The 20,585-nt window shown below is 41.5% G+C and overlaps 1 protein-coding gene across 1 annotated transcript in view; it reads right to left on the bottom strand.

The window, feature by feature from the left end:
* The window catches only part of HOMER1 (homer scaffold protein 1), a 63,262-nt gene that overhangs the window by 30,082 nt on the left and 12,595 nt on the right, over window positions 1-20,585 (bottom strand). The gene's annotated exons all lie outside the window — the stretch shown is intronic.

Genomic DNA, 20,585 nt, shown 5'->3' with positions numbered 1-20,585 from the left:
AGCCCTCAAATCATGGCAGGTATGTGGAATTGGAAAAGGACTCCAGACAAAACAGTAACTGTGTCTTACAGCCACAAGGACACCTCATGGGTGCAGAAGAGATCCAGTGTCATTGCTGTAACGTGGAAATGGTTCAGCCCGCAGCCCTCAGTGCCAAGGCTCATTTTATTTAGTCGTGTAGATGTGGTTCATGAGGCTGTTGCAGCTACAGGTCGATTCTATGGAGCTCAGCAGGGATTCTCAGCTTTGTAACAATAGAGTGAAGACAGTAAAAGCTATGCTCTGAGCAATTGCAGCCACATGTAGAGTAGTGAGTTGGGTAAAGGGACTGATGATTAAATTTAATACATGGGAAGTCTCTGATACTGTCACTTTTTCTATGAATTACAGATTAACACTCACAGGAAGCAGTCCCCATGTAAGCTTTTCTCTCTCCTGTATTGTAAAAAAATTCCAGTTTTTAAGAAAAGCCTAACATGGCACCTTCCTTAATTCACTGGTAGTTGCTAGTTCTTATTTACTCAGTCTAGACTAAGTCATCTTAGGTTTCCTTCAGCTTCTATTCAGAATAATGCATAGGTCAGATGATTTGGCTCAAAAACTCAGCTGGAAGTTAAAAAGGCAATAATTTATAGACCCGCTCTTCCCACCTCAACACTTAATTGATGCAACGGTTTCAAAGAAGAATACAAAGCTTGGCTCCCCACTTCTCTCCCCACCCCATCTCACTTAGCTCGTCACAAACCCAACAGGGATGCCAAGAGCATGAAGTTGCACGTTAGTTTTGCTAGTTGCGAATTCACAGACAGCAGAACAGATGCTGAACTCCCTTCCTTTCATGAGGCTATGCCTATGTGCCGCAGCATTGTTTCAGCACATTTGTTTTCTAATATTGCAAGCTCTATTTCACTTGCCCTGATAAGGCACCTAGACTAGGAAAAGGATAGGGCAAGCAGCATGATGTAATGATGTTTAAAAGCCAGCTTTCCTGAGCCTCCTGCTGTGCTGAACATAAGCCCAGCACAAATGATCCCTACAGCACTAAAGTAGAATTAAACAAGAATACTAAAATCTCTGGAGAGTGTAGAAAGAAGGTGCTACACAATCAGTGTTGTCATCTAATTACATCAGTTTTAAATTTCAGAGTATTTCCTAAATAAAGTGAACAGGTAAGCCGCAGTCATACATAGTGATCAGTTAGATCACACTTCGGGCATGTAGGAAACTACTTTAGCTATCCTCTTAAAATTCAGGGCAACTTAATCTGAATGTATGGCCTACATGAAAAAGCATTTGGCTTCAATGAACCCATGTCTTATTTCTATACCTATTTTCACTATAGTGAGGGGAAAAAAAAACATTTCTTTTTCTTCTTTTGGCAAACTACAAAGTTGGATAACTTACTACAATTGAGTCAATTCAGTTTTAGGGTTTTGGTTTGGTTTGTTTTTTTTTGTCTGAGCCATGTTGTTTAAATAAAATTACTTCTTAATTTCCTATGTGGTTGCAGTCTCCCAGAAGAATAATTTCCACTATTCTAACTTCAACTTCGAAACCAAATCCCTTGCATTTCATGACAGCAAGACAGCACATCATTACACCACAGTGCCACAGAGTAAAATCTGCAAAAGCAACAACTCTACAATTGAAGTTCATCACAACAAACAGACTACATGTAATGTTTTATTATTGTGTACTTGAGAAAACAGAGTCCTAGACATCCCGGACACTTTATTTCAGCACCTTCACCCAGCTCCAGCTTCCTTCATTTGCCAAAAGGCTTAAGAGCTGATTAAAAAACCCCTTCTTATATTTTAGCTCATTGGTGATTTGTGCCAAGCCAATTCATTACAGACAAAACTTGATGGCTGTTTGGTGTCACTGTGAAATACTTTGAAGATGCTTATGAATTGCCAGTTGTCCACATCTCACCAAAGTGCTATTCAGCAACTTAAATTCATCTCAGCAGAGCCCCCTGTTATATGATCAAATCACTGATCAACACAAACCACTTTCTGCCTGTTACTACAAAATGTCACTGGCATCTACAGTGATATTAAAAGAACTCAAAAAATGTGACTCTTTATGTACAGAAGGCTTCCCTAACGCATAAAGCTGATGGAAAACTACAGGAAAAGTTGATCTCCATTTAGCTGTCTACCCTGTTTTATTCTTTAAGCTCTTACCTCAAGAAAAGAATATATTAAGTACTTCCTATTTTTGACGGACAAAATATTCCACTTCTATGTTTATGTGTGCCTGCCCCTAACCTCTACCTAAGTCTGCAGGAAGTAGGTTGATGCTATCGAGTTCTACTGCAAAGGGTCTGCCTACTATAATGCGACAGAAAATAATCAGCATGACACAATTATGTTCAATAACAAAACTTGTTCAGGTGTAGCCTGAATACTGTTTGTGCATTCAGACACATTCTGAAATGGCTTACAATAAAGCAACTCTGGACTTTTACTTGGTGAAAGAGTTTTTACTCTAGTCTTCCAGCAGCTTATGCTAGAGTAGGGAAAGGGAATGAAACAGCCCACCAGCCATGGAAGGGGGACAGCAATGCTGGGGAACACAACACTGTGTTGCCTCCATAGAAAACAGGAAACACAACTCTGGATCATAATGTTGGCAGGAGGTACAATTTAAGGCTGGACCTGATAAAGAGGACTTAGTGGCTGAAACCCATCCTCCCCAGGTTTAGATGTTTAAAAGCTAGGAGAGGTTAAGTATCCTGAGATGGCACTTCACCTGACCGGTCTTAGGCGCCAGCCTAGGAGGAAATGCATCAGGCACTATGGAAGCCCCTCAGGCGTAATTTTTCAACCTTGGTGTCATGTGGATGTGGCAGAATTTGCTGGTTTCCCCACAGAGGACCCCAGCCACAGCATTCTCCAAAGGAATTACTACCTTAACTAGGCTTACTTGTAAAGCCTACCTCTAAATAAGGGAGAAATCTTTAGCAATCTTAAGTCATTTGACAAAAACAACACACTCCAAAGAGTATCATATTAGTAAAACAGCATGGATGTTTTGGATTAGACTTGAAACCAAGCTTTTTACTTCATGTGAAAATTAAGAGCTCTTGGTCCTCTGTCCTACATCTCTTACAGGGATGCAAAATGATCCCTCAAAGAATACACAGCTACACAGCTTATGAATTTCAGTCAGCTCTATTCCAGATAAATTCTAGAAAAAAACAATTTTGATGAAAGCTATTTTTTGTATAAGGGATTCATTTAAATATGAAACATTTCTTTAAAAAATATACTAGGTTAGTCCTCATGCTATGTATTTTTAATATAGAGTGAGTTCTCTAAACTGCTTTTCTCTGCTTTGTCAAACTTTAGTTTTTCAATATGCATTCTTTCAAGAAGTGGGCAGAGGTAATCCATTTGGCTGAATCCTATCAATAAATATCTAAGACCAGCAAAGTGGCTTCATCAAGTTCACAATGATCTCTCTGCACCACGCAGACAACTGTATGTTGGCTCTGAACTGGAGAAGTCAGTAGTTCCTAAGCCACATGTGCCTGGGAGTGAAAAATATTCCAGGGGACAGAAGTGTTCATACAGCTCTATCCAGTCCTCCTTTCTGTGTGACCGCTGGAGGAGCCCATACCAGCTGCTCAAGGTACAGTTGCTAATTCTGAAGCTTTAACTATGGCATCAGAGAGGTAGCTGATAGGAGCTGCAGCCACCTCCTAAACTTATGCTCCATCTCTGCTTCCTTTCAACCCAAGCAGAATTTGGCACAGCAGCACATCCGTCTCGTGTCTTCAACAGGAAAAGAATCTGTAACTTAAATATTTGTTGCCAGCTATCATTGGCTCTGACTTTCATGGTCAATGCCCTAGGAGAAAGTTATTTAACTGATTAAAAATCAGCTAATTTTTGAGTCGATACGGGCTTCATTAACACCATCTAAGCACTTTATAATGGCAAAAGCCATGGATCCAAGGAACCACAGGTGAACCCACAAGTAATAATTCACCAAGACTTAAAGTGGAAACACTCCATGACTTAAGATGCTTGGCATCTTGTAACTCAGGTCAGATGTAATGTAAATTCCCCTACCCCATATCTAATAGTATCCTTATAAATGACAGTAAGAATAAAATGAATGACAGGCTCTTAAGCTTAAACATCTGCAGAAGATGGTGCTAGCCAGACTGATTTCTGTTTCCAGAGTGTGGTGTTTAGCTGCCTGCTGGGTTAAACCACAACAGTGTACCTCTTCTCCAAGGAAGAGTGCAGTTAATAAGGGAGTAATACAGAAAAGACTAAAAGGAATATAAAAATCTATAAAGTAAATTGATTATTTCATCTCCAGTGTGAGTCATTGAAGCATGAAGGTATGTTTATTTATATTCTGCTTGAAAGTTTGAGAAAAATGAGTTCTACACTGTTTCAAGAATAGTAATTGTTTAGTCATTAATGTTGTCATCATAGCTGTATGTCTATCATCAGACGGCAGTGAAACCATAACCCCACAGCACATATAAGATTTCAGAAGTGGACATCTATGTGTATATATGTGCAGCTTCCCATATGAGAAGTCCATGTATCTCATGATCTACCACTACACCTGAGGTAACACAGAAGGCAGAGTAACTTGTTGGTATCAGTAAGAGAAGGACTAAATTGGTATCAGTCAGATGCATTCGATGGAGCTTCAACTTCACTAAAACGTACTCAGTTACAGACTTCTTTTTTCCTCCTTTTAAAAAATACTTCCCCCAAGTATTCCACTGGTTTTGGCTCTGCTGCCTAAAAGACTTAACACATGTCCTTTCTCTTAGAATAGAACAGACAGATGAGGTACAGCAACACAGAAATTTTCAGAAGAGCAGAGGAGACACTACACCTGGCACAGACATAGAGGGTCCAAGTGACTTGGAAACAAAAAGAGCCTCCATTTGAAAAGAGACACTAACTGAAAGGTTTGGGCTTTTTTTGTTGTTGTTTTGCTGGAGTTGTTTTTCTTTGTTTGTTTCAGATTACTTCATTTTAGCTCCTGTCTTCTCAGTAAAGCAGGAAACTAATTCCTGCTACAGAATCATAGAATGGTTTGGGTTGGAAGGAACCTTTAAAGATCATCTAGTCCAACCTCGCTGCCATGGACAGGGACATCTTTCACTACAAGAGGCTGCTCAAAGCCCCATCCAACCTGACCGTGAACACTTCCAACCATGAGGCATCCACAACTTCTCTGAGCAGCATGGTCTGGTGTCTCATCACCCTCGTCATAAAAGATTTAAGTGAAAATATTCCAGTACTCGAGCAACTGAACAACAGGAGATGTTTCTTCATTAAAAACACACACTTCACAAATATTCAAGAAAGCATGGCTTTGCGGGGCAGGTTTATGTGGGCTTTAAAAGAGCAAGGCTGTATTTTGAGAATATATTGTTGCTATGAGTTATAAAACATTTCAATATGCCAAAACTGACAAAAAAGCCAAGTTTTCTCTTGCTTTCTGAGTTTTTTTAAAGCTTTTTTTTTTTTTAGCTTGTGGACTTTGAACTCAAAACTGTTCAGCAACACTTCAATTTCCTTTACTTCTAAGGAATATGACAGGCATTCTATCATGACTACAATGACTGTAAGTTACACAAGTTCATCCATGTTCTGCATATTGATTTTACAAAATAATCCAAAGTTGACAATAAGTGAACCTTGCAATGAGTAAAATACACAAGAATCAAAATAAAATTGTGATGCAGATTGCATACTTAAGAGTGATCTGAAGGCCACAAATCTTCAATTCTCTTTAATTTCCTTCCTCTAAAACCGTGTAACCTTTTCAATAATTTCTACATGGATGGGAATATGTATGCTGAAACCCAAGTCTAGACTATTCTCCAGCTTCATAGAACCAGATTAAAACTACAGTCCATTTAGAGGCAGAAAACAGTAAATGAACAAGTCTGGAAAAGTTTCTTTAGCATTTGTCTACCCATATAGATGGTTGCATAAGCGTTGTATTTTGTGTTGGTAAAGATAAGTGGACTAATTCTTGTACATGAAGCAGCTACACACCAGCTACAAGGAGCCTTTATGTTCTGACGTATACTTTTGAGTGGCTGTTGGGGCGTAATTTGAAGAGATCTCTTTGGAGAGGCAAAGCATGTGTGTGTGCAGAGGGGTGCAACTGTGTGATATTCTTACCTGCAGAACAGACTGCCATAGGAAAGTCTTGCTACAAACAGTCAAAATTCCAGGCTCTGAAGAAAGCCCCCCACCTCCTCATCAAGAATTAATCCCAGGCTGAAGGTATGGGCCTGAATGGTTCACGTCACCTTGGTCATGAAATACTTTCATGCATAACTTTCCTAACCTACGAGCAGACAGTGAAGTTTGAGTGATCAGACTTTGTAAAAAATACGTTTGTCCTGCAAAACATCCCCTCTGCCTTTGTTTTTCACAAAAGGCTTCTCTTTTCAAAGGTCATGACTGTCGCAAAACTCATTTGAGACTCAGGGGATGAATACCTGTGTGGTTCTTTCTTCCCTGGTTACTTCAGGTGTTACTGGCTTTCTGGTTTTGTTTCTTTATTGGGTGGCTGAAAAATGGTAAGTATGCACTGAGGCTTCCAATCCAAACAAAGCATGACAATTGTAGTTTCAAAGTATTAAGTCTTTCCACAGATGATTTTTTTAAAATAAAAAGAAGTCTACAAAGTGCCTATTTCCTCTCCAAATTTTTCATTGTGTTTTTTCTGGAGAGCAGTGCATTGAGACCTGCAGCATTTCTTCGGTGTCTGTTCTCTTTGATACTAATGATACTTCTCAGTTTTGAAAACAATGTTTGAAGAGACACTGGTTGTAGTCGGAAATGCCGCCCTAGCTTCAGCAAAATTTACCCAGAGAGACCTCAGGTGTATTAAAGACAACACCTTGGACCCCATGGTGTCCGGGGAAAGTTCAGTTTGCAGTTTATCCCTACTTGCTGGTTGAAGGGTTTCCTATGATGACACTAAACAACATCAAAACCACTGATAGCAGTAGGAGTAAAGAAAACATGAGGTATCAACTGTCTACATAAGATCTTCTATGACTATAATTTTAATTCTTCTTCTTGAAAAGATGATTGCATGGTTGAGCTTACAACTCACAAAACAGCAGATTCTAAATAGTATATGTACAAAATCATACCACAAAACAAACCTCACAGACACTGCTTACAAATTTAAACAAGTATACACACTACTACCAAAATGCACAATAGAAGTTCATTATTCTAGTAAATTACTAGGAAAATCTAGAATAAAGAGAATAGCTCCTCCACCAATGCCTAAAAATGACAAAAAAGTCACTCTGTGCTAAGAGTAGACTCCTAAAATGAATAACAGAAATTTCAGAAAACTGTATTCTTCAAAATACCTAACAAAATTAATGATTGTGAATTAATGCACATGACCAAAAAAAGCCAGAACCATTCACCCTGCAGAATCTGATTGAATGTTAAATGTCTTATATCTCAATTCACCGAGCCAATGTTTACAGCTGCTGAAGTATTAACAATCTTTTAATATCACCTTTTAATATCACCTTCTAATGTCATCTATTAATGTTATAATAATGTCATCTTCTAATGTCATCTTTTAATATGACTTTGGATAGGTTGAACACAATGGATGTATTTTAGAAAATGAAAGTTCATTCCTTAAGTAAATAGTTTCTTTTTTTTTTTTTTTTAATTTTTACTGGGCTTTTTTTTCTTATGTGTGCGATTAAAGGGGGGAAAAGTTATATAGTGCAAGTAGTATGTGGTTGGTTTTGTTCGGATTTGGGGGGGGGGTTTGTGTTTGGTTTTTTTTTTTTAATAGATTGCGTAAGCATTATATTCCTCTTTTACGAACCTACTTGACAAATATGTTTCAAGAGTGCTCGCTTGTCCCTGAGGATGGTATTTATATCATCTAATTTCAAACACCCAGCTCACATCGTCTGAACCACCCCTTGGAGCTCTCCCTAAATAAATGGCAGGAAGTAGTAATTCACATGCTCCAAACTAGAATGTGCTTAGGTGCACAAGGGAGATGGTGAAATTACTCTCTTAAGTGTTAGGCTATTTTTAGTTTTGGCTCCCATCCATTCCCCCAGCCATTAAAATTAGCTCTATTAGCTGCAGAGCTTCTTCATTTTGAAAAGCTAAGCAACAGATACACCATGACCATTCTTCCAATAGCAGGTACAAGTCCTCTCCACCTCTCCTTCCATTACTAGAGATATCTTACGGAAATGTTACAGGATGAGCTGTATTACGCTGTTACTGGTTTAAAGCCATGTAATGGTTTACTGTGTATTCCAAAAATAGCTTAAAGAATTTTTAGAAATTGTCACAATCAGGAAAGTCAGAGACAGGAAAAAAATTACATGAACACAAGGTAAGGTTTTCCTTTCAAATTAATAATTCCCTAGCAAGAACTTCTATTTTGAAGGATAGCCTACTTGTGCTAGATCCCAGCAGCTTAGGCAGAAGCGCAGGAGTGTGGGAAGCAGCAGGAACTGGGTCAGGGATGGATGGGAGAGCAATCCCTCCCTGTGTGCTTCTTCCAGAGACCACCAGGCTCTTGCCGGTGGAGCACAAGAGGCCAAAGAACAGTACTCCTACAACCTTCACAACATCAAACACATGTTGGTTGAGGTGAAGTCAAGCCCTATATCTAAGTTGCTATATTAACCAGCTCTTTGCTTACACTGACAGCAGGAACATATTACCTTTGAGTCTCTTCTCTGAGTGTGTCTCAAGAAATAATAATCTTTCCTCAACTGAGTAATTGAATTTACCAGAGTTCCTCCAGTCTGCCCTACAATGCCACAGTTCATTATAGTACTGTGCAATGTGAAGACAGTTACTGCCTTTTATGTTACAGAGAAACCTTTTTAAAAAGCCTGGTTTTATCAGTCACCATTCTAGAAGGTTTTCAAAACCCAACTGGATAATGCTTAGAGCAGCCTGGTCTGATCTCATAGCCGACCTACTTTGAGCAGGAACTTGGATTAGAGAACTCCTGAGCTTCCTCACAACAAGAAATTATCTTATGATCAGGTTAAATAACATTCAAAACCAAGAATTAAAAAAAAAAGTAATACACCCCCCCAGGACTACTTGGTAAGGAAGCTATGTGTAACCCTATAAAGAACATCCAAATACTAGGATTTGAGTACAAATTCAAATTACAAAACACCATAAAAACTACTAACTCAAAACTTTTGCTTAAAGCCAACTTAACAGTTCAGCATGATCCACAAAGTACCTTTACTGTAGCATAACTAAAATATTTAAGCTTGTAGAAGTGAGTAGTTTTAATACACAAAGTGAAAAATCTACTAAACAGATTTCTGCATACAACTTTTAATGAAAACTCAGTGAAGAAACATGAGCTAGCAGCAAGATTTCTGTTTTTTCTTTGTTGTACAGCATTGGATTTACATGCAGCATTATTAAATTGTAAGCTATCTAGACAATAACATATCTGAGATATAAACATCATTTGAAATAAGTCCATTTTCACTAAGGCAATGAGTCAAAATTCCCTATTAAAACTTGTTTGAATACAAAAATAGGAATTTTAACGAACAAGTAACAAACACACACATATATATTGTCTGATCAAAACATTATGTAATAGAAATTCCAAGTTTATGTATTACAAGAAAAAATGAGGTTAACAGATTCAAGTCACGGTTGACAGAAAATTGAAGACTTTCAAGAATTGTCCCAGAAGAATCCTCTTACGTTTTGTTTCTGAAAGTGTGTTTTATCAGCTTCATAAGGTGCCAAAAATGGAATAAAGCTTATTATAAACGAATGTATTCTCTTCAAGGGTGAAAGAGTTACCAAAAAGCCCCAAGCAGCAGTTTCAGAGTTCGCCAGATACACTATTCCGTTTTAATATTTGATTTATATTCTAAGGCTGAATAAGCTTAGTATAGTATTTCTTTGTGCTCATTCAGATGACCAGGAATTGTATACTATGCACCACCAGGATTAAAACTTTTATTTAAAAGCCAGTCACATCAGAAGTAGTTAAAATTTTTTAGCAACTTTTTTCTCTCCAAACCCCATTTTATGAACAACAGTTTTCAGTTGGGAAAAAACAAAAATCACAACTTAAAGAATGTGGAAAATATTTTTTAAACAAGGAAGATGTCTGAGGAAACTAAGACTTACTTAAGAATAAAAATACGTACTTTTTTTAGTGTTAATTATCTGAAATATTAGATTTAACTAGCTTCTGTTAGCAAAAAGCCTTCCTGGACTAGCTATCATTCAGAAAAGGACTGATCGGTGTCTCAGCCACGATTTTTTAAAATTCTAATGCCGGACTTAGGCTACATTTTACTTTCATTTGTTCAGGCAACATTTACTTATGAGAGCAGTGCTCAGGCTATACCATATTATAGGATGTGGGAGTTCCCACATAATATTACTTAATAATTCAACATTAACCATCATAGATAGTTTAAAAAAAGGCAAGATGTTTAATTACAAGAGTTTACCTTCTGTGCAAGGCTCGTAACTGTTTAATATCCTTAGCTCTCAAGCAATTGACTAGAATTACACTGCTTGTGAACAGCATTAGAACTTTCCAGATGAGGATAAATTAAAGCAACTAGACTTCTGCTTTATTATGCTTATGGGGTATGAATGGGATTTTAGATATATACCGGAGAATGTTTATTTCAATACTTATAATTATTTTCTGAAATAATAAGAAATTTGAGTTCTAATAACAAAATTCTGGTGACTTGGGTAATGTTGTTTTTTGGCTTTTGGGTGTAAGTGGTCAGAAAATAACTATAAATACCAACGTAGTCTACACTTACGCTGCTGAAATAACAGGCCCCAACTACTTACACTAAGACGTAGGAAGAGCAGAGAAGAACGCTTGCAGAAGAGGACATATCTGGCCAGTGAGGACATGTTATAATAAAATCAAATTGAACATTTTTCAGGTGTGCAGAGTAAAAATGACAAGTATTAAGATGTAGACTAAAGCATGACCTCCACACCTGTGATTTCTGACCTCGTTAATTCCTGTCAGACCCTTTCAGTTCATACAAAGACATGAAAACCCCTTACCTATACCACTGTTTTGACAGCAGCCCCCTTCAAACCTTTACCCCTGCCCTCTGCCGCAGAGACACCTGCACTCAGCTGAGCTTGCCAACCCTCTTGGCAGCGACGCGGTTCCCACCTCACCAGCCACCCTCACCGTGCAGTGCCGCGGCACCTCATCCTGCCCATGAAGCTCCAACACTTGCCTGATGGCTGCCCCGGCTCCTGCTGTGCATCCCCACACATGCCTTCCCTACACTCCAGCCTAAACTGAGGACCACTCCTTTTGGTTCTTCACAAGGTTAAGTATGTACTGGCAATGCCAGAGCAGAATATAGCTGTCCTGGTTTCGGCTGGGATAGAGTTAATTTTCTTCCTAGCAGCAGGCATAGTGCTGTGTTTTGGATTTAGTAGGAGAAGAATGTTGATAACACGCTGATGTTTTTAGTTGTTGCTGAGTACTGCTTATGCTAGTCAAGGACTTTTTCAGCTTCCCATGCTCTGCCAGGCGCACAAGAAACTGGGAGGGGGCACAGCCAGAATAGTTGATCCAAACTGACCAAAGGGCTATTCCATACCATATGACGTCATGCTCAGTATATAAACTGGGGGGGGTGGCCGGGGAGCAGCGATCGCTGCTCGGGAACTGTCTGGGTATCGGTCGGCGGGTGGTGAGCAATTGCATTGTGCATCACTTGCTTCGTGTATCATTATTATTATTATCATTATTATACTGTTACTATTAGCATTACTATTTTACTTTATTTCAATTATTAAACTGTTCTTATCTCAACCCAGGAGTGTTTCTCACTCTTACTCCTCCAATTCTCTCCCCCATCCCATCGGGGTAGGGGGAGTGAGCGAGCGGCTGCGTGGTGCTTAGTTGCTGGCTGGGGCTAAACCACGACAGTCCTTTTTGGCGCCCAACGTGGGGCTCGAAGGGTTTGAGATAACAACAGATTAACCAGAGTGTATTAAGGAGTCTGTTAACAGTTGCCGGTCACGATATTAGTTCTTCTGATCTGCACCATGTTCTTTTTTTTGCAGCATGCGTTAAAGCTTGCTGTCAGTTTGTGTAGTGTGCTATGCTCTGCAGTGATTCATGATCTTTTGCTTGGGAGGCTCCTTATCAAAACCCTGACCTTGAGCATTCTTTGGTATTTGGGTTTCATACAGAAGTCACTACTGTACTTCTGGTACTATCTTATAGAGAGAGTTAGCAATTATACTTCTTACTCTGAGAGGCTTGTTGTGGAGGAAATACAGAATGGCACCTTTGCTGCTTTCTTCTATGATGTTTCCTCCTTCATTACAACAACTTTCCTGTATCTTGAACACCCCTGGGCAGTTAAGATACTTCTATTGATAATTCTTGGGAATGTTGTTTCCGTTTTGATAAAGGTCAGTAAGCAGTTTAAAAATACCATCCAGAGATCTACCCCAAGGCTGGATAGTTATGAGTGGCAGGGTGTGTGGGAACGTATGCGCAAGTACCTAGGGCAGTGGGGACCTCCAGTGTTTTGGAACTTCACCCCTGAACAAGTGCAGAATCCTGAAGAATTAGTAAAGTATTTGGAAGAAGTATGTTGTCACCCTGGTAGCTCCAGAGAGACACAAATCATTGCAACATGCTGGGGACTGGCCCATGCCTATCGAGCCGTGGTCAACGCTAATCAGTACCCTCAAAAGAAAGAGAAGGTCTCTGGATCTGATGACAAAACAACAAGCACTGTGGCTACTCAAACCCCCACTACAGGCCCTGCGGCTACTCCAACCCCCACTACAGGCCTTGCAGCTACTCAAACCCCTGCCCCAGGCACTGTGGCTACTCCAGCCACAGCCATGAGCACTGCGGCTACTCAAACCCCAGTGACAGACACTGTGGCTAAACCAGAGAACCAACCTGTGCCGGTATCAGTTGCCCCTATACAGAAGAAAAAATACACGAGGAAATCAGTTCGTTTAGTAAGGGATGAAGATGAACCAGGGCCATCACGAGAACCAGAGGAGGAAGAACCCATAAATGAGATGGTGACCACCCGATCCCTATCCCTGAGTGAGCTGCGAGATATGCGAAAAGATTTTGGTCGTCATCCAGGCGAGCACATCATCACCTGGCTGCTCCGATGCTGGGATAATGGGGCCAGTAGCCTGGATTTAGAGGGTAGGGAAGCCAAGCAGCTGGGATCCCTTTCCAGGGAAGGGGGCATTGACAAAGCAATTGGAAAAGGGGCAAAACCGCTCAGCCTCTGGAGGCGACTTCTGTCAAGCGTGAAGGAAAGGTATCCCTTCAAGGAGGATGTTTTATACCGCCCAAGCAAATGGACCACCGTAGAGAAAGGTATCCAGTACCTGAGGGAATTAGGCGTGCTGGAGGTGATTTACAGTGACCTGAATGATGAGCGGTTAACCAAAGACCCAGATGAAGTCAGGTGCACACAATCCATGTGGCGGAAGGTGGTACGGAGCGCACCAGCATCGTATTCCAACTCGTTGGCAATACTAGCCTGGAAAGACGACGAGGCACCAACGGTGGATGAAGTGGCTAGACAACTCCGGGACTACGAAGAAAAGCTCTCTTCCTCCCTACAGGCCTGTGTCTCAGCTGTGGAAAAACTGTGCCAAGAGTTCCAACAACTCAGAGAGGATCTGTCCTACTCCCCACCTGCACGGACCAGTGTCTCAGCCATTAGGAGTCAACGTCCCTATGCTCAAGAGAGAGGATATAGAGGATACACACCACGGGGCACCCTGTGGTTTTACCTGCGTGATTATGGAGAGGACATGAGGAAGTGGGATGGAAAACCCACCTCAACCTTAGAGGCACGGGTGCGTGAGTTGCAAGGAAAAACTATTAGAAAAGGAGGTTCTCCCAGGAAAATTGCAGCTCCAGTTTCCAGTGAGCAGTTCCCAAGACAGAGTAAGAGGGCTAATTTTACTTCCGACCTTGATCAGGGGACTTTTGATTCACATTTACAGGAAGTGAACAGCGAATACTGTGACCAGTGTTAGAGGGGCCCTGCCTCCAGCCAGGTGGAGGAAAGGGACAACCGGGTTTACTGGACTGTGTGGATTCGATGGCCTGGAACGTCAGACCCACAGGAGTATAAGGCTCTAGTGGACACTGGTGCACAGTGCACGCTAATGCCATCAAACTATAGAGGGGCAGAACCCATTTGTATTTCTGGAGTGACAGGGGGATCCCAACAGCTAACTGTACTGGAAGCTGAAGTGAGCCTAACTGGGAATGAGTGGCAAAAGCACCCCATTGTGACTGGCCCAGATGCTCCGTGCATCCTTGGCATAGACTACCTCAGGAGAGGGTATTTCAAGGACCCAAAAGGGTACCGGTGGGCTTTTGGTATAGCTGCTTTGGAGACAGAGGAAATTAAACAGTTGTCCACCTTGCCCGGTCTCTCAGAGGACCCTTCGATTGTAGGGTTGCTGAAGGTTGAGGAACAACAGGTGCCGATTGCTACCACAACTGTGCACAGGCGGCAATATCGCACCAACCGAGACTCCCTGATTCCCATCCATAACCTGATTCGTCGACTGGAGAGCCAGGGAGTGATCAGCAAGACTCGCTCACCCTTTAACAGTCCCATATGGCCAGTGCGAAAGTCTAATGGGGAGTGGAGACTAACAGTGGACTATCGTGGCCTGAACGAAGTTACACCGCCGCTGAGTGCTGCCGTGCCAGACATGCTAGAACTTCAATATGAACTGGAGTCAAAGGCAGCTAAGTGGTATGCCACAATTGATATTGCTAATGCATTTTTCTCCATCCCTTTGGCAGCAGAGTGCAGGCCACAGTTTGCTTTTACCTGGAGGGGTGTTCAGTACACCTGGAACCGACTGCCCCAGGGGTGGAAGCACAGCCCCACCATTTGCCATGGACTGATCCAGACAGCACTGGAACAGGGTGAAGCTCCAGAACATCTGCAGTACATTGATGACATCATTGTGTGGGGCAACACAGCAGAAGACGTTTTTGAGAAGGGAAAGAAAATAGTCCAAATCCTTCTGAAGGCTGGTTTTGCCATAAAACAGAGTAAGGTCAAGGGACCTGCACAGGAGATCCAGTTTTTAGGAATAAAATGGCAAGATGGACGTCGTCAGATCCCAATGGATGTGATCAACAAAATAACAGCTATGTCCCCACCAACTAGCAAAAAGGAAACACAAGCTTTCTTAGGCGTTGTGGGTTTTTGGAGAATGCATATTCCAAATTACAGCCAGATCGTAAGCCCTCTCTATCAAGTGACCCGGAAGAAGAATGAATTCAAATGGGGCCCTGAGCAACAACAAGCCTTTGAAGAAATTAAACGTGAGATAGTTCATGCAGTAGCCCTTGGGCCAGTCTGGGCAGGGCAGGATATTAAAAATGTGCTCTACACTGCAGCCGGGGAGAATGGCCCTACCTGGAGCCTCTGGCAGAAAGCACCAGGGGAGACTCGAGGTCGACCCCTAGGGTTTTGGAGTCGGGGATACAGAGGATCCGAAGCCCGCTATACTCCAACTGAGAAGGAGATACTGGCAGCATATGAAGGGGTTCGAGCTGCTTCAGAAGTGGTTGGTACTGAAGCACAGCTCCTGCTGGCACCCCGACTGCCGGTGTTGGGCTGGATGTTCAAAGGGAGGGTCCCCTCTACACATCATGCAACTGATGCTACATGGAGTAAGTGGGTTGCATTGATCACACAACGGGCTCGAATAGGAAACCCCAGTCGCCCAGGAATCTTGGAAGTGATCATGGACTGGCCAGAAGGAAAAAACCTTAGAATATCACCAGAGGAGGAGGTGACACGTGCTGAAGAGGCCCCACTGTATAATAAATTGCCAGAAAATGAAAAGCAATATGCCCTGTTCACTGATGGGTCCTGTCGTCTCGTGGGAAAGCATCGGAGGTGGAAAGCTGCTGTATGGAGTCCTATACGACAAGTCGCAGAAACTGCTGAAGGAGAAGGGGAGTCGAGTCAGTTTGCAGAGGTGAAAGCCATCCAGCTGGCTTTAGATATTGCTGAAAGAGAAAAGTGGCCAGTCCTTTATCTCTATACTGACTCATGGATGGTGGCAAATGCCCTGTGGGGGTGGCTGCAGCAATGGAAGCAGAGCAACTGGCAGCGCAGAGGCAAACCAATCTGGGCTGCCGCATTGTGGCAAGATATTGCTGCCCGGGTAGAGAACCTGGTTGTAAAAGTTCGTCACGTAGATGCTCATGTACCTAAGAGTCGGGCCACTGAAGAACATCAAAACAACCAGCAAGTAGATCAGGCTGCTAAGATTGAAGTGGCTCAGGTGGATTTGGACTGGCAACATAAGGGTGAATTATTTATAGCTCGGTGGGCCCATGACGCCTCAGGCCATCAAGGAAGGGATGCAACGTATAAATGGGCTCGTGACCGAGGGGTGGACTTAACTATGGACAGTATTGCACAGGTTATTCATGAGTGTGAAACATGCGCTGCAATCAAGCAAGCCAAGCAGTTCAAGCCCCTTGGGTATAGTGAACGATGGCTGAAATATAAATATGGGGAGGCCTGGCAGATTGATTACATCACGCTCCCACAGACCCGCCAAGGCAAGCGCTATGTGCTCACCATGGTGGAAGCAACCACTGGATGGTTGGAAACATATCCCGTGCCCCATGCCACCGCCCGGAACACCATCCTGGGCCTTGAAAAGCAAGTCCTGTGGCGACGTGGCACCCCAGAAAGAATTGAGTCAGACAACGGGACTCATTTCCGAAACAACCTCATAGACACCTGGGCCAAAGAGCACGGCATTGAGTGGGTGTATCACATCCCTTACCATGCACCAGCCTCCGGGAAAATTGAGCGATACAATGGATTGTTAAAGACTACCCTGAGAGCAATGGGTGGTGGGACGTTTAAGCATTGGGATACGCATTTAGCAAAAGCCACCTGGTTAGTCAACACCAGGGGATCTGCCAATCGAGCTGGCCCTGCCCAATCAAAACTTCTACGTACTGTAGAAGGAGATAAAGTTCCTGTAGTGCACATGAAAAATATGCTGGGGAAGACAGTCTGGGTTACTTCCCCCTCAGGCAAAGGCAAACCCATTCGTGGGATTGCTTTTGCTCAAGGACCTGGGTGCACTTGGTGGGTGATGCGAAAGGATGGGGAAGCCCAATGTGTACCTCAAGGCAATTTGATTTTGGGTGAAAATAGCTAATGAACTGAATTGTATAATATTAATTGCTTTATAATACTGTATGTTATCTCTTAACTATATGTTATCTCTTAACTGCATGTTAATATAATAATATAGTAGGTTAACATTAAGTATATAATACTATATATTATGATTGCTATATGCCGCATCAATGGTATTGCAGTAAGAATTGCCCAGCTTAATGAAAATGAACTTTGATGAAACCATGTTGGAATGAGAACTGACTTCAGCATGCAACAGTCCAACACTGCACACCACCTCTCCTGCTCTGAAAGACTGTGATAACAGATGGAACCCAAAGTCATGGGCTAAATGAACTCAATGGACATTTTAGAGGGATGGGCCATAGACGAAGGGAATGATATCTGTGTGTATATCAAGATAGGGAAAGCGGTGGTGATTAATTGGAACACATTGGAAAGGGGAGGGCCTGTGCATGACGTAGATGGTATAGAATAAGGGGTGGATACTGTCCTGGTTTCGGCTGGGATAGAGTTAATTTTCTTCCTAGCAGCAGGCATAGTGCTGTGTTTTGGATTTAGTAGGAGAAGAATGTTGATAACACGCTGATGTTTTTAGTTGTTGCTGAGTACTGCTTATGCTAGTCAAGGACTTTTTCAGCTTCCCATGCTCTGCCAGGCGCACAAGAAACTGGGAGGGGGCACAGCCAGAATAGTTGATCCAAACTGACCAAAGGGCTATTCCATACCATATGACGTCATGCTCAGTATATAAACTGGGGGGGGTGGCCGGGGAGCAGCGATCGCTGCTCGGGAACTGTCTGGGTATCGGTCGGCAGGTGGTGAGCAATTGCATTGTGCATCACTTGCTTCGTGTATCATTATTATTATTATCATTATTATACTGTTACTATTAGCATTACTATTTTACTTTATTTCAATTATTAAACTGTTCTTATCTCAACCCAGGAGTGTTTCTCACTCTTACTCCTCCAATTCTCTCCCCCATCCCATCGGGGTAGGGGGAGTGAGCGAGCGGCTGCGTGGTGCTTAGTTGCTGGCTGGGGCTAAACCACGACAATAGCCTTCCTATTTATGGAAGAAATGAACTTGCTATGGTAGTGTTATTTCAGTGAAGCATAGCCAGCCTCAGTGACTCTCATGTCCCCTACAACTGAACTCTCTGGAGGGAAGACTACAAAGCCTTTTCTTTTGAAAAGCGCCCAGCAATTGATCAACAGTCTCCTGGAGGAAAGGCAAATATGCAAAAAGCATTGCCACGCACAAGACTACACTCAAATACCCTTCCAGCATTACCTTCCTCACCCAGAAGTACTGGCTAAACTTCACCTTTGCTGAAAGGCAGGGTGCAGGAGGAAGAGGCTCAGTGATCAGCAGGAGTCACCAGGGTGGACAAGTAAGGGGCTCAGTTCGGCAACTCCTCTCCGTCACACATGGAGTGCCACCAACACACAGCATCGTCAGAAGGGCAAGGACCAAGGAGGAGCACAATCCCTTTCTTTACACCTGACACATAAAAAGCCCAGGGAGCCTCCAACAATCGGGGTGTAAGGTTTGTTTTTTTTTTTTTCTTTGAAATCAGGGCAAGCAGGCTGCCTGCAGAGAACACCCTTTCAGCCAGCACAAGCAGCTAGATATGTCTACCTACTTGCCAATTTAGTATTATGAAATGCCTCCACAAAAACCAAGACTAACACAATCCTGGAGGCTTCACTTTCCATCTCTTTCATGCACTTCATGCATCTTTATTTATTTATAATAAATAAATAGTCTTTATTTATTTATAATAAAAACCTTATCTAGTCCAAAATTCAATTTATTTCAAAGGGGTTTAAGAATTTGCATTTTCTTCAGTAATAGCTTACTAACAAACTTGAAGCTACCATTAGCAAGACAAAACTCTGGTCTTTTGAGAATCATCATGAGGAGTGACCCTCAAGATGCAGAGTTATTGTTGGAAAACCAATTCTAGCTAGTGGTATTTAACAGGACAAAAAACTAACACCAGGCACTCACACTGCATACATAAGTAGATAGGAAAATGCAAAGCACAGAAAAGTTTTGTAACCTCTATTCTACACCACAAAAATTACAACTGGATAGTTTCAAAACATATCTTCAGTCATGCTCAATGCAGAGCAAAGCATAGTTACTATACTGGCATACCAGAAAACATTTACATACGCAGAATGACAGGGGAGATCTTGCAGCTCTCATTTTTTAAAGAAACAAACACCACTACTCATGTGTGGACTTTATAACAACTCCTTTTCACAAAAATATTGATAGAGAATTCCAACACACAAACAGTTTAAATGAACTCATTACAGAACACTGATAGATGTGCAACATTTGTAATACTCCTTCAACATGCACATAGCACTCTTACAAAACACCATCTCTTCTAAAACATGTAATAGATGCACTGGTGACAGTTGAAGTATAAAAATAAACACAATAACTCTGTTAAAAAATTAGTGCAAAAGTATAATTTTTTTCTCATTTGAAAATGTATATTATTTTTTCCAGATATGTTTAATAGTATTATTCTCTTACAAAAACCAAGAAGTCCTGCACAATTCCAATTCCGTCTCTGCTCATTCTGAATTGCATGACATATCTGATGTCCTAGTATTCCCCAACCTTTGATCAAGAGATCTTAAACTCCTTTTAAACTGAATTACACAATGTTTAGAAAAATAAATCTAGTATTTCTAGCTCTGTTCTAAGTTTATTAAATGTTTCAGTTACTCTCCATGGTCTCAATACATTATGTGTTTTATTGAGTGACCCATTTACAATAATTTCTAATAGGCAAGATATATCCACCTTAACTCATTATTTGTATCATCAAATAAAAAGTCCTACCTTTCTTAAAGAACAACAGAGCACAGCATTCCTAGTGCAACAAATGATAATTAAGTCTGAAGCAGAACTATACTTCTCTCATATTTTGAAAAAAAGTTGAAAAATGTTTTCAACTGTCAGAGAACTGTTCAATTAAAGGCTGCTTTAAACTTCATAATCCAGAAGTGTTGTAAGAGTCCCTTTTCTTCCAACAACTCGTCAGTGAAAGGCTGACATCCAGTCCTATCAGTCATTTAAAGAATGCGTGCAAAAATAATTTAATTGGAATATTCTACGAAGCAGTTAATTTTACTAAGATCTCAGACATTGAAATAATGCTTCCTGTTAAAGGGACACATGCACTAACCAGTGTTCAAGGGCTCGTGTTAAGCTGATTAAACTATAATGTTCCCCAAATCTTATTCCAAGAGATCTTCTCACATATATTTTTCTTAAAACAATGATTATATTGCAAATCTGAAAGCCAGTC

The sequence above is a fragment of the Pelecanus crispus genome, chromosome Z, assembly GCF_030463565.1.
Source record: "Pelecanus crispus isolate bPelCri1 chromosome Z, bPelCri1.pri, whole genome shotgun sequence".
NCBI lineage: Eukaryota > Metazoa > Chordata > Aves > Pelecaniformes > Pelecanidae > Pelecanus > Pelecanus crispus.
Note: the sequence above shows the minus strand (reverse complement) of the source record. Positions and strands in the feature narration are given on the sequence as shown.